The 14695-nt window shown below is 43.7% G+C and overlaps 1 pseudogene; it reads left to right on the forward strand.

The window, feature by feature from the left end:
- The first annotated feature begins 832 nt into the window (after positions 1–832).
- On the forward strand, positions 833–9445 carry LOC130518480 (H-2 class I histocompatibility antigen, Q9 alpha chain-like; annotated as a pseudogene).
- Positions 9446–14695: the final 5250 nt, after the last annotated feature.

Consider the following 14695-nt stretch of genomic DNA (forward strand, 5'->3'; position numbering starts at 1 on the left):
ACTTTTCATACGCTAGGTAGCACAAAGTGCCTCACAAAGGATAAAAACAGCAAAGAGAACAACAGAATTAAGAAAAGGACAGACACACACACATGCATACAACACACTTACACACACACCCACACACATAAACAAGCTGAGACATGGCTGGGCACCGAGACCTGAGGCGAAGGAGAATGAAGTACATGTTCGGCTCAATCCCTGTCTCTAACCTACACTCGGATCATAACGCTGGGATTCTTCATTTAAATGAACATAACCTCACAGGTTGAGCAGTAAAAGTTCAGTGTTGTGTTCCAGTCTCATCCTCAAACCATCAGGACAAGGAATAATCCTGGTGAGCAACTAAAACCCGCTGCGTTTATTGCTTTAAAAATAGGCCTTTTTATTTCTCCAGCTTGGTTCCAGCTCTAATCTTAATGATGAAATGTTTCCACCAGCAGCCTTCTCAGGAGATCCCAGTCAACAAGCTGCTTCCCACATGCTGAATAACAACAATCACTTGTGAAGTCTTGGCAGCGACCTGTCAGTTAATCAAACATCTCTCTACAGCACCGTTCCCCGTTGTGATCAGAAGACGACTCCATTTTGTGTTTCGTCTTTAAGAGGTTGGATATTCTACAAAAGGCACATGACCAGTGGAGCTGCCAGCAGAACCGACAGTTGAGGATGATCCTGATGATACTGTGCCAGGATAGAGGCAGAACCACTCCGGTGTGACCAGATTCTCACATTCCTGCAACCATTTCCTTTCCACGGGACTTCCTCATTGTGTGGTAAAACAACTGTCTCAACGTGAAACACAGCCAACTGGTACAGAAGGATTTTTCACACTTAACTTTTGTTACAGCGGGAATTTTAATTTCTCCCGGACCGTCGAGGCGGAATCATCCACTTTGTATCTGACCACAAAAACTGGCTTTCATCATGAAATCCCTCAACTTTCTGCTTCTTCTGGCACTAATGAGTCTGCCCGACTCTTCAGCAGGTCAGTTCTGATCATTTTAAATGTGGAAACGCTGAATTCAGTCAGGTAACTTTCATTTCAGGCTAAATTTCCGGAAGGTTTCCATTTGCTTGGCGATCATTCCCACACTTGGGCTCATCTATCAGACACGACTGAGAGGAATCTAGTTCATATCAGGAGGGTTTAAACTTTAATCATTAATAATGTGATGAAGAAAAGCAGAATCTCAACCACTGTGGAGTTGATCCCAGTCTGAGAATAAAGCTTCAACAGCAGCTCCTCATGAGGAGAATCTTCACTTGTGATGATGGAAATGCTGCAGTTGATCCAACATGTGAGGGAGAAAAATCAGCTTTAATCAGAACAGAAGTGATCCTGATGAAGCTGAAGACAGGATCCCAAATCAGCGTTGGGATGTTTAACATGTTGCCATTAATCTTTCCACAAGAAATACTTTATATTTGCCTCCAAATAAATGAACTTATGAAACAAACCTCAATAAAATTACAGTGATTTTAGGGAGATTTTGAAGTGTTTCAGGTTTAACTGGAAACAGCTCAAGTTGTCATTAATCACTCGTTTAAATAGTGACTAACTTATTAACCTGAATAAGTTAGGAAAGAAAAATAAACAGGTTTATTTTAAAGAAAATAAAAGTGTTTCTTTTCTGGTCTCAGATTATTTTTTAGTTAATTTTTTAAAAATGTGCTGATAAAAATTTTAAGCCAACGATTTTAAAATCAAAATAACTTTAAAAACTTGAAACTAATGAAAGTGTAAATAAAGGAATAATTCATCTTTTCTATATTTAATTTTGTTTTCTCTGATTGTGTGTTATTAATATTAAACTCTTGTTGAGTCGTTTCTGACAGTAAAGTTGTGATATTTGATATTTTTCTCTCAGTGACTCACACTCTGAAGTATTTCTACACTGCATCTTCTGGAGTTCCAAACTTCCCAGAGTTTGTGGCTGTTGGGATGGTTGATGATGTTCAGATGGTTCACTATGACAGCAACACCGGAAGAATGCAGTTTAAACAGGAGTGGATGAAGGAAGCTACAGCAGATGATCCTCAGTACTGGGACACAAAGACTGGAAACTTCATGGGTACCCAGCAGTGGTTCAAAGGCAACATTGAAATTTTAAAGCCGCGCTTCAACCAAACTGGAGGTGAGTTGACTTTTCTTTACTCCTGATAAACTATTGTTGACGTCCGGTTGTGTGTTTTGGTGATCAGGTGATCACACACACTCTTCATCTGGGAGTGTTTCACTCACCTTGATCCAACAGTGTGATGACGCCTCCTCTGGGCTCAGACACACTCCGACTCAGCAGAACGCTGAAACTGGACCGGACCTGCCTCACTCACACTGTTTCTCTGACCATCCCATAATACCCCAGAGACGTTGGTCAGAGCGTCAGCGGCAGGTTAGCCAGTAGAGGTCACATGACCTGCAGAAACTAGAGGATTCATCACATCACACATTTGTTTGTAGCTGCTGAGCTGAGCTGAAGTGGACCACAGTGAGTCTGTGCATCATCCATTCATCTGGGACCACCCACAAACACTCACTGGCTCATTTCACCACTTCATCCGTTCATTAATGAATGAGTTGGCATGAACGCCACATTTAGTTCTGATGATCTCACCAAAAACAGGAAAATGAACCCACCAAAACATGAAGATACACAGAACATTTGCTCCTGGAACCAGAGGCTGGGCCTGTTTTTCATATTTCCAGCCAACGGCTCCACTTAGTGACACCAACAAAACCCTTTTGAGAACTTTGTGACTTCCTGTCTACATCTGCTCAGGGACAAGCAAGCAATTTCGCTGTATTTATAGAAAGGATTTACCTTATTTTCGTGACAATAAGGCGCAGGCATGGTAAAACATACCGCCACGCTAGCTTAAAACATGCATGCTAGCGTGTATTTAGCAATGTACTCACGTACATCATCTTCTGTATCTGAAATGAATCCCAAATGGCTTTTGCAAAAGCCGAAAAGCATTTATAGATTTTGGAACTGAGTGCACACATAAGGCGCACGCATTATAAGGCGCAGGCATGGTAAAACATACCGCTACGCTAGCTTAAACCAGGGGTGCCCACACTTTTTCAGCATGCGAGCTACTTTTCAAATGACCAAGTCAAGAAGATCTACCTACTATAAATTTGCAAAACATACATTTATTCATAAATATTGAGAATTCGTTATATGATCCATATATGTTGGTGTACCTTGCATAACTACATGAATCCATATTGCTCAATACAAATCTGTGCATTTTTTTAGCATGCGAGCTACTTTCATAATGACCAAGTCAAAATGATTTACCCACCACAAAAATGCAAAACATTGAATTATTTTCAAATGTATTGAGGATTCTTTGGATGTACAATGTATGTTGATGTACCTTGCATAACCGAATGAGCCAATATTGCAAAACACACATAATTAACTAATTGGCTTAAAATCAGAGGTAATTCGCTGAATAGCTTAGTGCTTAGCGCTGTTGTTGGCACATGAGCGGTGACCTTAAGGTCAAAATTCAGTTGTCATCTAACTGGTTGCCCTGGATGTCAATCAAGTGACGGGATGAATGATAGGCTGATATTTTTTAATGTCACGCCGCGATCGACCGGTAGATCGCGATCGACGTATGAGCACCCCTGGCTTAAAACATGCATGCTAGCGTGTATTTAGCAATGCACTCACGTACATCATCATCTGTATCCAAAATGAATCCCAAATGGCTTTTGTGAATGTTGAAAAGCATTTATAGATTTTGGAACTCAGTGCACACATAAGGCGCACGCATGAACATCACATGTTAAGACACCTTGTCCACTTTAGAGAAAATTTAAGACTTTTAATTGCGTCTTATGGTCGCGAAAATACGGTAAGTCGGTAAATTCAAAACAGGATCAACAGATTAAACGTTTATTTGCAGTTGAAAACATATTTAAGGTGTTTTGCTGACTTTTGGTGTCTCCCACAGCAACATTGCTCCTCTCACGTTCCAACAACCTGTAAATATAATTGGGCGGATTGTGAGACGACGTCATTGAGCGTCTTCTAGCGACTTGTTGGACAGAAAATAGAGACCTTTTGTATTGAGGAGTCGGCAACAAAACCAGCTAAGACAGAGTCCCATCAAGTCAAATCAATGTTCTTCCACATCTTTATTATCAATATTTCTACAATTGAACAATATTATCAGACTTTTTGAGTGAGACATTGATGGATTTATTAATGCTAACGTCCAGATTGATCTTCAATACAGGCAAATAGAGGTGGAATCAGGGTCGCTCACTGGTCAGAATGAACATCAAGAGGAATAATGTCAGCATGTGCAGTCAAAAAGAAGAAGAGAGTGGAATAAAGAGGCTGCAGGGAGTTCTATCCCCTCAGGAGGAAACCAGCAGGTTAACAGCATATTCTGAATGACAGCAACTCAACCTGCAGCTGGGAAAAAGGCTTAAAAAGACTTTAGAGTCATAATAATGAACTGACTTGTATATCTGCCAATAACTGACTCCTCTTTCATGGTTAGTGAGGAAGGTTCTAAAGACAGAAGCAACAACAGGAGCCTGCATGTAGAAACAACCAGTTCAGAACAAAGAGGTTCACATATATTAGAGAGCTTAAACACAGCAGGACTCAAAGAATCAGACCCTTTTTAAAAATCACTTCATCTGAAACGGCATCATTACAACTACAAGGAAGTCCAAGAATTTCCACATCTAGAGGTTCTACCGACTAAAATAACCCCCTAAAAAGGTTCAGGATGGAAAAGCCGACGGGTCCACAGACGCTGTTTCCAGCTCTGATTCCAGTCGTCCCAAAAGCTCTAATGACTCTGAGCCTCATTAGCTCTAATAACAACATGAGAAGCAGAACGATGAACAGCAGAGCAGCACAAATCTCCCCATCATCAGCTGGATTCTTGAGCTGAAACAGAAGAAGAAAGGAAAGGTTGTGTGTGCTGATGGTTTGTGACTAAAGTGGCGCCACGGCGACGCCTCCATATCAGCTGGAGTAGGAAGGAATTAGACAAACATCAGGATATAATATCAACCAGGGCAAAAACCTGCTGCAACAGCTTCAACAACTTGATAAAAATGTGTCAAATATCTCATGATGAGTTTATTAAATCCCAGCTGCACAAAGAAAAGGAGCTTCCATTAAAGATCAGAGCAACGATGTTGGAGGATTTTCTGATGGAAAGATGAATCAAATCCATCCAATTCTCAGGCTGATACAGTTTCCATGTTCCTCTCAGACTGTTGCCATCAACAAACTCCCTTTGTCTGGTGTGACGCTCTAATAACGCTGCCAGATGGAACTAAAATGGCTGCCCAGCGCTCCTGATCTGGGAGGTTGAATCCTCCAACATGGAGCTGCTTCAGATCAAAGCTCAGTTTTCCTACCAGGAGAAAAGAATTAAAACACGGACGAGGAATCATCAACACTCACAACGAGCAATTACAGCCTGATCAGCAACGAGGGAAACAGCAACTTTGGATTCTGAGTCAGATTTAAGAACTTTCTGATTTTAGATTTTATTGGTCCATTTTTCCAGAATAAAGATCAAAGAACCGTCTCAGAATCATGAAAGCAAAACTTTCAGAAGAATCAAGTTTATTAGAAAAGAAAAGCTGGAATAAAGACGTGAGTGAAGGAAACTGTCACGAACCAGATAAGAACCCAAATGTGACACACGAGTCTGGCTGAACATCGCTTTATTGTCGGACACAGACAACAGAGAGGATTCACCGGGGAGCGAGCAGAACAGAATAGTCGGGGACAAGCAAGGTCGAGATCGGGCAGAAGGCAGACAGCGTTTACAGGGGAGCAGACTAAACAGAATGGTCAGGAACAGGCAAGATCGGAACCGGGCAGGCAGGCAAACAGGAATACGCTGGAAGGTCATCAGGAATGAATAACGATCTGGCACCGAGTGAGTGTGAGGCTGGAGAATATATACATGCAGGTGAGTGATCAGTGGGTGTGACAGAAACAGGAAGCAGATTCCAGGTTTACAAGGGTGACACGGTTCAGTCAGGATCAGTGAGGACTGTCCAGGTGAGGACAGTGTCCATCAGACCAGAGACAGCTGTTGGGAGCATCAGTGAGTCTCTGGGGGACGGTGAGACGGTCTCACCTGTTGACAGTGGGTGAGCTGTGACGTCTCTGCTTTACTCACCTCTGTCTCTGTCTCTGTCCCTGTCTCTGTCCCTGTCTCTGTCTCTCAGGTGTCCACATCTATCACTTGATGTACGGCTGTGAGTGGGACGATGAGACTGGAGAGAAGAATGGATTTTTTTATTTTGGTTATGATGGAGCAGATTTTATCTCACTTAAACTGAAGGAAGGAATCTGGGTCGCTGCCAAACGGGAGGCTGAGATCAGCAAACACAAGTGGGATCAGGATGAAGCTTGGATAGAACAACAGAAGTTCTACTTTAACCAGCGTTGCATCGAGTGGCTGCAGAAGTTTGTGAACTATGGGAAGAGCTCACTGATGAGAACAGGTAGAGTCACATGACCTGTGGCAGCATGACATCACACACCTGCAGGACACCTGTGTCATCCCCCCAGCCCCCCCTTCCTCCCAAACTGTCTCTCCCCCACCCCCACTCTCTCCCCTCACCTCCCCCATGTCCCCCCTCTTCCACCCTCCCTATACTCTCACTTCTCTTCACCTGTATTCCTACTGCCTCCCCCTCTCTCTCTTCTCTCCCACCCTGTCTCCCCATCGCCCCCCTCTGGTCCTCCCTCTCATCCTCTCTCTGTCCCCCCAGAGCCGCCGTCAGTTCTCTGCTCCAGAAGACCCCCTCCTCTCCTGTCAGCTGCCACGCTACAGGCTGTTCTGAGTTCCCCGCAGTCCAGGGGGACTGCATCTGGTTGGGGACTCGTTGATGGACCTGTGACGGACGGACGCTGCCTCCTGATCCCTGTGGTCCAGGAGGACTTTCTGTCGTCAATGTGTGCTCCCCTTCCCTGTAAATAAAGCTTTCTACATTTCTTCACTCTGCTTTACTGCCTCACTTTTCACCTGTTTTCCTACTGGCCCCTCCCCCTCTCCCCCCTCTATCCTCCCACCCTCTCTCTCTCATCCACCTGACTCCCACCCTGTCCCCCATCACCCCCCTCTGGTCCTCCCTCTCATCCTCTCTCTGTCCCCCCAGAGCTGCCGTCAGTGTCTCTGCTCCAGAAGACCCCCTCCTCTCCTGTCAGCTGCCACGCTACAGGCTTCTACCCCGACAGAGCCACAATGTCCTGGAGGAAAGGTGAAGAGGAGCTCCATGAGGACGTGGACCACGGAGAGATGCTCCTCAACCCTGACGGAACCTTCCAGGCGAGTGTTGACCTGAAAGTGTCCTCAGTCCCACCTGAAGACTGGAGCAGCTACAAGTGTGTGTTTCAGCTGTCTGGAGGGAAGGAAATCACCACAACACTGGACAAAAACCAGATCAGGACCAACTGGGGGAAGCCTGGTGGTGAGAAGCACACTCTGATTTTACTGTCTGAGGAATATTTCTTCTTTTCTTTAGTCAACAGGATCTAATTACAGGACATGAGCAGGAATAGCAAATGTTCAAACAAGCAAACGTCCAAAGATGTCAGCTCTCCTCACACTTAAATAATTCAGACAGATGAACAGATTTGGAGATGATCTTCTTTAGTCTTTGTCATCTGTGCTGGTTTTGATGGTTTTGCTTGTTTCCTCTCCAGCAGAGGATCCCAGTAACACGGCCGTCATCGCTGCTGTTGCAGTTGTTGTTCTGGCTCTCGTTCTCGTCGCCGTCGTTGGTTTCCTCCTCCTTTTCAGGAAGAATAAAGGTGAGAGATGGAGATGGAAGCAGAGCTTTAATCCTTCACTCTGCTTTTGCTTTAGTCTAAATGACAAAAGAAGAAGAAAACGTTGATAAAATCTCTGTCAAAGATCTAAAGCAGCAAAGCTAATCGACTTTCTTCTCAGTTGCAGGCAAATGTACCAAACGTGAGTAAAAGTTGAATCACATTTGGATTTTCTCTGGTGTTTGCTGAACTTCTCTTGCAGTAATTGTGTGGAACTGTGGTTTCTGCTCTAAGAATCTTTGTTCTGACCTTACAGCTAAAGGTTACTATGGGGTTTAAGGAGCCACTGAAGCCAAATCCAAACTAAAGGAGAACCGTCAGCATGAAGAGGGTGAGTAGCTTCATGTTAGAGCAGCTTTATACTTGTTTTTGATTCATTGAGCTGCTCCTCTGGTGAAACTGGATCAACAATGAATATTCTGGTTTAATGTGTTTGATTATTTGGTCTTTTTCTTTTCAGGATGCTCTGGAACGAGGAGTGTTCTCCTGGAATAAATGCAACAGCTTATTAACCATTAGACACTTTAGCAGCTCTTTTACACTTTTATCTTCCCAGAAATTCTTTGAGATCAGCTCCTGCTTGTGGCCTCTCAGACCAGGCTGAGGTCTAAAGGTGACCGAGCCTTTAGTTTGGCCCCCAAACTCTGGAATAGCTGTCCTTTCAATAAGATCTGCCCAGAGGTTGAGTTCTGACCCACACTGGCAGTACATCAGCCCAACAATCAGGAACCTTCACTGGTTCACGGTCAAGTCCCCCAGAAATTATTTCAAAAGAAAGGTATCCACCAGCAGCAGCCTTCTCAGGAGATCCCAGTCAACATGCTACTTCCCACATACTAAATCTATCATTTAAAAAACTAAAAAAAACCTTTTATTTAATATTTTTATTTATACTTTAACTGACTTTTATTACAGCAGGAATTTTAATAATCTATTTCAGTATTGGCATTTTAGCAGCAACTACGTAAAAATAAATCTCTTAAATAGCAAATTCATGGACTTGGAAGCACCAGCAGGGTTTTGAGCTTCGGAGCCGCAAATGTGAGGTTGTCATTCCGGGATGTATCCAGTAGAGGGCGAAATTTATCTAAAATATTTAAATATTAATGTGGACGTCAGACTCCATCAGAAATCTTGCAGATTTTAATGTAGGACATATCTTTTTAACTGGGCTGTTATTAATGTCAAAAGCATTAAATGTCATTGTTTTATGCCTTTATATTTGTTGAGTAAAGAGTGTATATTTTGAGCTGTGTGCTTTTTCTATTGTAGAGTTCTTGTTGGGGTCCAGGCTTCTGGGTTGTTTTTTCCTACAGGGGGCGTGGTGGAGCCATGCTCCTGCCACAGGTTGACGCACCTGCAGGCTATCAGGATCAGCCGACTATTTAAGGACTGGACTCCTGCCTACCTGTGTTGGAGTATTTTGGAGTTTTTGGTGACCTTGGTGCGTTGGTGTTATTGGAACTTTCTGGTGTATTTTATATCTTGTGTGTGGTACATTTCCCTGCTCATTTGAAGTGTCCAAGTTTTGAACTTGTGCTTCCCAGCAGTCCAGGAGGACTGCCGTTTTTGTGTTTGTGGAATTAAACCTGGTTTTGGACTTTTCATCACTGCGTTCTTGCCTGCTTTCGGGTCCTGTTAAAACCCAGACCGTAACAGTTCTGCTGCTTCTGGAGTGGTTGTTGCTGTGATCAGAGAAAACAAAAATGATTTCTGAGAAAGTCAGTCTATAGGTCATTTACAAAGTCAAAGAAAGCCCATAATGACCCTAAACAATCGAAAAACAGCCCAAGTGTTTCTGTATTCCCACAAAGTTTTGAATGAAAACAGAAGTTTGACACAACGGATGCCGAGATGTTCATCCTGAGTTTGACACCAATGCCCCAAAGTTTAGGGCAAACACCAAAGAAATCAAGATTTTTTTTCTGTTTTAGACTGAGAATCATCCCTACAATGACAGATGTCAGACACTTCCAGACAGACAGACGTTTGGATCAATCAATATCCATGTCATTGAATAAAGTCTAATTCAAGTTCACACGTCCTCCGCCGTCTGCAGCCGGCTGCTCATTTTGTCCAGGGAAGCTCTGCTGACCCCTGAGCCTCCGTTGGGGATTGTCCTGATGCAAATCAGGGGGGGCACCAATTCATTGCGGCACAATTCGATTAGACATCTGCATATTGAGCATCTGCAGCCCATGAAAATCTGCCAATACCTTCCCTCCCTCCCCCAACCACTACCTCATCCCACCCCCACAAGGGTAGCACCCCTTGACCTCAGGGGCATCCTCTGTCCATGCACTCCCCCCTCTCTCCCCCTTCTCTCCCCTCCTGACCCTGTCAGGCCCAGCTACAATACCTGACCCCGCCCCAGAGACGGGCTGTGTGGAGTTCAAGGTAAAACTCTTTCTCTCTGCGTCTGTCTGCAGGCGGCTCTGTTCCATAATCACATGCACTGCGGGGTTTTTATTTCACACTTTCTCACGCACACATTCTTAAGTAACCCCCCCCCCCAAAAAAAAAGATCACTTTCTGAGTCAGAACTTGGCCCCCAGACTTAAACCCTCTGCAGCATCCCATTGCGCCCAGTTCTGACCAGCAGCGTTTGGCATTTTCCCTCCTTTTTTTCATGGATGAAGAGTGAAAAAATGTTAACTTTGTAGGTGTTTCTATATGTTTTGCATCGATATCAAGCAACCTGGGTTATGGACACATTTGTCAGATAACAAGTTATTGACAGTAAGAATTAGCAAAGCTCCTGAGAGTATTAAAAATGTCACTGTTGCTATTCTGATGAGGAAAGAAGTTTCACAAACCAGGAAATGTCAGAAAAAACTCACCTTCCTATTTAACTGATAATATAACTCGTCATTCTATATTTTTTATAAGTGTTCCTTCTATCAACTCTAGATTGACAAAATGGGTGGATTATAATCCCAGTTCATGTTTAATCTGGATCTGAGTGGCAGACTGGGCTAGTGGAGGACTGTACCGATACACAGTTGCAGTCCAGGATCCAAGTTCTGAAACAAAAGAAGGTTCAAATGGTGTCGTCACATCAGAAAAACCCTAATTTCATCATATTCAGTCCTGATTATTTCATTTATCTACAGTTTTCTGTCCTGTTCCACCACAGTGCTGGGTTTCTGAGGCTCTGCATCAAAAGTATTTTAGGGCTCCTGAAGGTCAGCCATCTGAATATGAAGTGGTTGCTGTTTTAACGTGGTCCTGCGCGTCATCCCAACGCACGTGTGTTCCGCTCAACACTTTGAACCTCGTCTCTCATTCTTGGCAGGAAGTGAGTGTCGACGGGTCTTGGTCGTAAAACTGCTTTTGGTCGCACTCCCAGAGAGCTCCGCAGGACAGAGGAACTCTGTGTCACCTCGCCATGGCACGGGATGTGAGGAGGTCGCTGGGAATGTCAATAATCCGCCAGGCTGAGGATGCCGCCGCCTGAGCAGCAAATAAAAGGGCTGAAATAACTAAAATTAACCAAAGAAATATTAAAATCTTCCTGGTAGTTATGATGATGATGAGGCTCTGGATGGAATAATCGTATACTGTATATAAAGCATCAATCAAAACAATAGAGATGTGTCCAGCACAGTCACTGACAAAAAACCCTGCTCACACTTCAATGAAATTTCTAAACTGCTGCAAAAGTTACAGCAGAATCTTCACCGAGGTGAAGAGACAAGTATTCATATGTTCTGCCATCGACTGGATTGATTCATTGAACTTTATGATGTTTTGAACCTCTGCTTGTGGTAAAGATAAATGCTGATCTGTTCTGTGTTTCATAAACTGGATTGAGTTGTCAAACAGGCCGCTCATTCATTTTATCTCTGCTGGAACAGCGTCCTGTCCCATCAGGGTATATTTGTAGCTACAACACAACGTTCAAAGGCCTTTGTCCCTCATCCTATTGCTGTGATCTGCATCACGGGGCTCTTGGACAAAAGGTGTCAAGCAGAGCGTTGGACTTGGCTGGCCACATCCTCCCGTGGCTGCTGCTAATCCTATTATCCTGGGAGTATGGATCCTCCATTCCCTGCAGCCCCACTAGTGCTAAAGTGCTACTAAAGACTCCCCTGTGTTTACTTTGTGCGTGTGTTCTTGTGTGTGTAATTGCATTGTTAGCCACTTCTTATCCATGTTGTCATAACGTGTTATCCAGTGATGCGGCTCAGATTTGCCGTCTCTCCCGGTTTTCTACGGGGCAGATGGACGTTTCAATCTCGCTTTAATAGTGAAGCTGCCTCTTTGCACCTGTGAAATATGTAAAAATGTCTCCCTGAAATGTGACAAATAAATGTCTTTACATTCATGACAACTGTGTGTTGGCATAGTGGTTATTGTAGAAATGTCAATGTGACAACATTTTCAGCTCAGTTCAACAAAAATAAAAGTGATTCCCCTGAATGTGCTCTCCTCGGTGCCTCTTCACCTACTGCAGAGGAAACTTGTGCTACGCCTCCTGGTGTTCAGGAGTGGTATTGCCTGGTTAAATCAGATTAGAGAGGTTTTTGGTATTATATAATTTTAATGTAACCTACCAAACAGTTAATTCTAAGTTCACTGACTGATGTTGTATCAAATCAAGCATCACATACATGATTAAGACTACATGTTTATTTTTACCCAGACAATTTATTCTGGCATGAACAAGCAAAAGTGTGAAGTTAAAGTAAGATCAATTAAGTTTACTGAGTCAACATAAATAACAACAGTGTGTTTAGTCTGTTAGATATCATAAAATTGTTTTGCTTTTTTGGTTTGTGACATGGATCAAATGCTGCATCAAATGATGCTTGTCTACAGTAAAATCTAAAAAAGATTATTGAATATAATTATATAGGTGCATCCCAATACATTTGAATATCAACAAAATGTTCATTCATTTCTGTAGTTCAAAAAGTGGAACTTGTATTTTAGTAGAGATTACTTACTCACAGATTAATATCTTTAAACTGTTTATATGTCTTATAGGTCATGAAAACTCAGATTCGGTGTCTCCGAAAATCAGAATATTATTTAAGACAAAGAACATTTTCAAAAAGAATTTTAACACAACTGTTGGACCAAGATGCTCCTTTTGCATGAATTACTGCAATGACACAGCACCACATAGAGGTGGTCCATCTGCTGAGACTCTGCTGAGGAGCTCTGGAAGCCCAGGTTGCTCTGATGTTGGCCTTCAGCTCTTCTGTGTTGTTGGATCCGGTTTCTCACTCCTCTCTGGGGCTTAGATCAGGCTGGTTTGCTGACCAATTAGGCACAGGGACACCATCAGATATTGGTACTTCTGGAAGTGGGGCAGGAGCCACGTAAGGCTGGAAGATTAAATCAGCATCTCCATAAAGCTGATCAGCACAAGGAAGCACAAAGTGCTCTAAAATCTCCTGGTAGACACTAAGCTGACCTTTGACCTGGTAAAACACAGTGCAGAAAATCAGCAAATCAATTTTTCCCTTCCATTCAACTTTCCATGAATGTGTTTGTTCATAGCACTCTGAGAACAGCCAGTTCTTCAGCAATGACCTTTTGAGTCACTGATCATCTTGTGGACAGCTGTCATCAAGCAGGATGGTGAATATACAGACCCAGACTAAGGGCTTTTCAACCGTCCAGAAACCTTTACAAGTGTTTAATTAGCCAACGTGACACCGTTTGTCCCACAATATTCTGAGACACTTTGTGTTGTGAGTTTTGTGTTGTCATTATCTGTGAGCCAAAATGATCTAAATTCAAATCAACACAAACATCCTGGAATAACTCATCCTTCAGTTTATGACAAATAGGAACATTATCACATAAACATCTTGTTTTTTAGATATTGCTTTTTTTATTGTCAATGAAAAGGTTTAGGCTGAACATGAGCCGGATGAAATGATGAATGCCCTCTTGCTCTCTGCCTCCTTCACTTATCGGACAAACTGCTGCTGCAGCCACGCAGGCTCACACGTAGCCGTCGGCCTTCTCTCCACAGTCGCGTTTACATTCACTGGAGTCAATTGCTTGTCAAATGTTTTGCGCGAATAGGCGCCAGCAGCTATAAGTACTAATGTAGGGGACCCTCCAAAAGCCTGGATGTTGAGGGGACCCTACCCCCCCCCCAATTCATCCCATCGTCCAGTTCAATGTTAATGTCCAGTGGTGTCCACTCATCTGATGTTTCCCTCCCAAGTGAGGACCTGGAGGATAAAGAGCAGCAAAAGCAAGACAAGCAGACTTTCCCTCCTTCTTTTCTCACCCTGGCCTCCTCTTGTGTGCTGTCCAGCTGGTTGTGACCCTTGACCCCCTGACCCTCACTCATAACCCCTGGACCTGTTCCCACGCCACGCCTTTTTGTGTCCAACTTGCCATGGCAACACCTTGGTCACTGCTGCTGCCACGGTAACAGATGGACAGGGGCCTGGCAATAACTTCATTCAGCCCCGCCCGGAGGAGCTCAGCACCGAAGACAATCTGCCCCCCTACCCACACACATACACATGATCCCTTTCGCCGTTTCACACACATACTTGGACACACACTGCGCCCTATTCCAACACCCCTTGTGCTACACTCTAACACTCCCATCTCCTCGGATCCATCCCCTCAGAGGGGGCCTCCGGATATCTGGGCCTGATAGAGTCATTAACACACATATCCTAGATCCATCCTGGCATCTACGCAGAACATACATGGGAATAAGAACAGGTTGCTCTTGTTGGTACTGAAAAGCACATTAAGGATGCCCCAAAGTCACCCACATATCCCATTTCACACCAGTGGTATTTATGGTTCAGGGCGTAGGAGCACGAGCTTCATCACCGTGCTGTAATTATCTCTCTGCTTCTTTTATTGGTCCCATT

This window comes from Takifugu flavidus, chromosome 21, assembly GCF_003711565.1.
Source record: "Takifugu flavidus isolate HTHZ2018 chromosome 21, ASM371156v2, whole genome shotgun sequence".
NCBI lineage: Eukaryota > Metazoa > Chordata > Actinopteri > Tetraodontiformes > Tetraodontidae > Takifugu > Takifugu flavidus.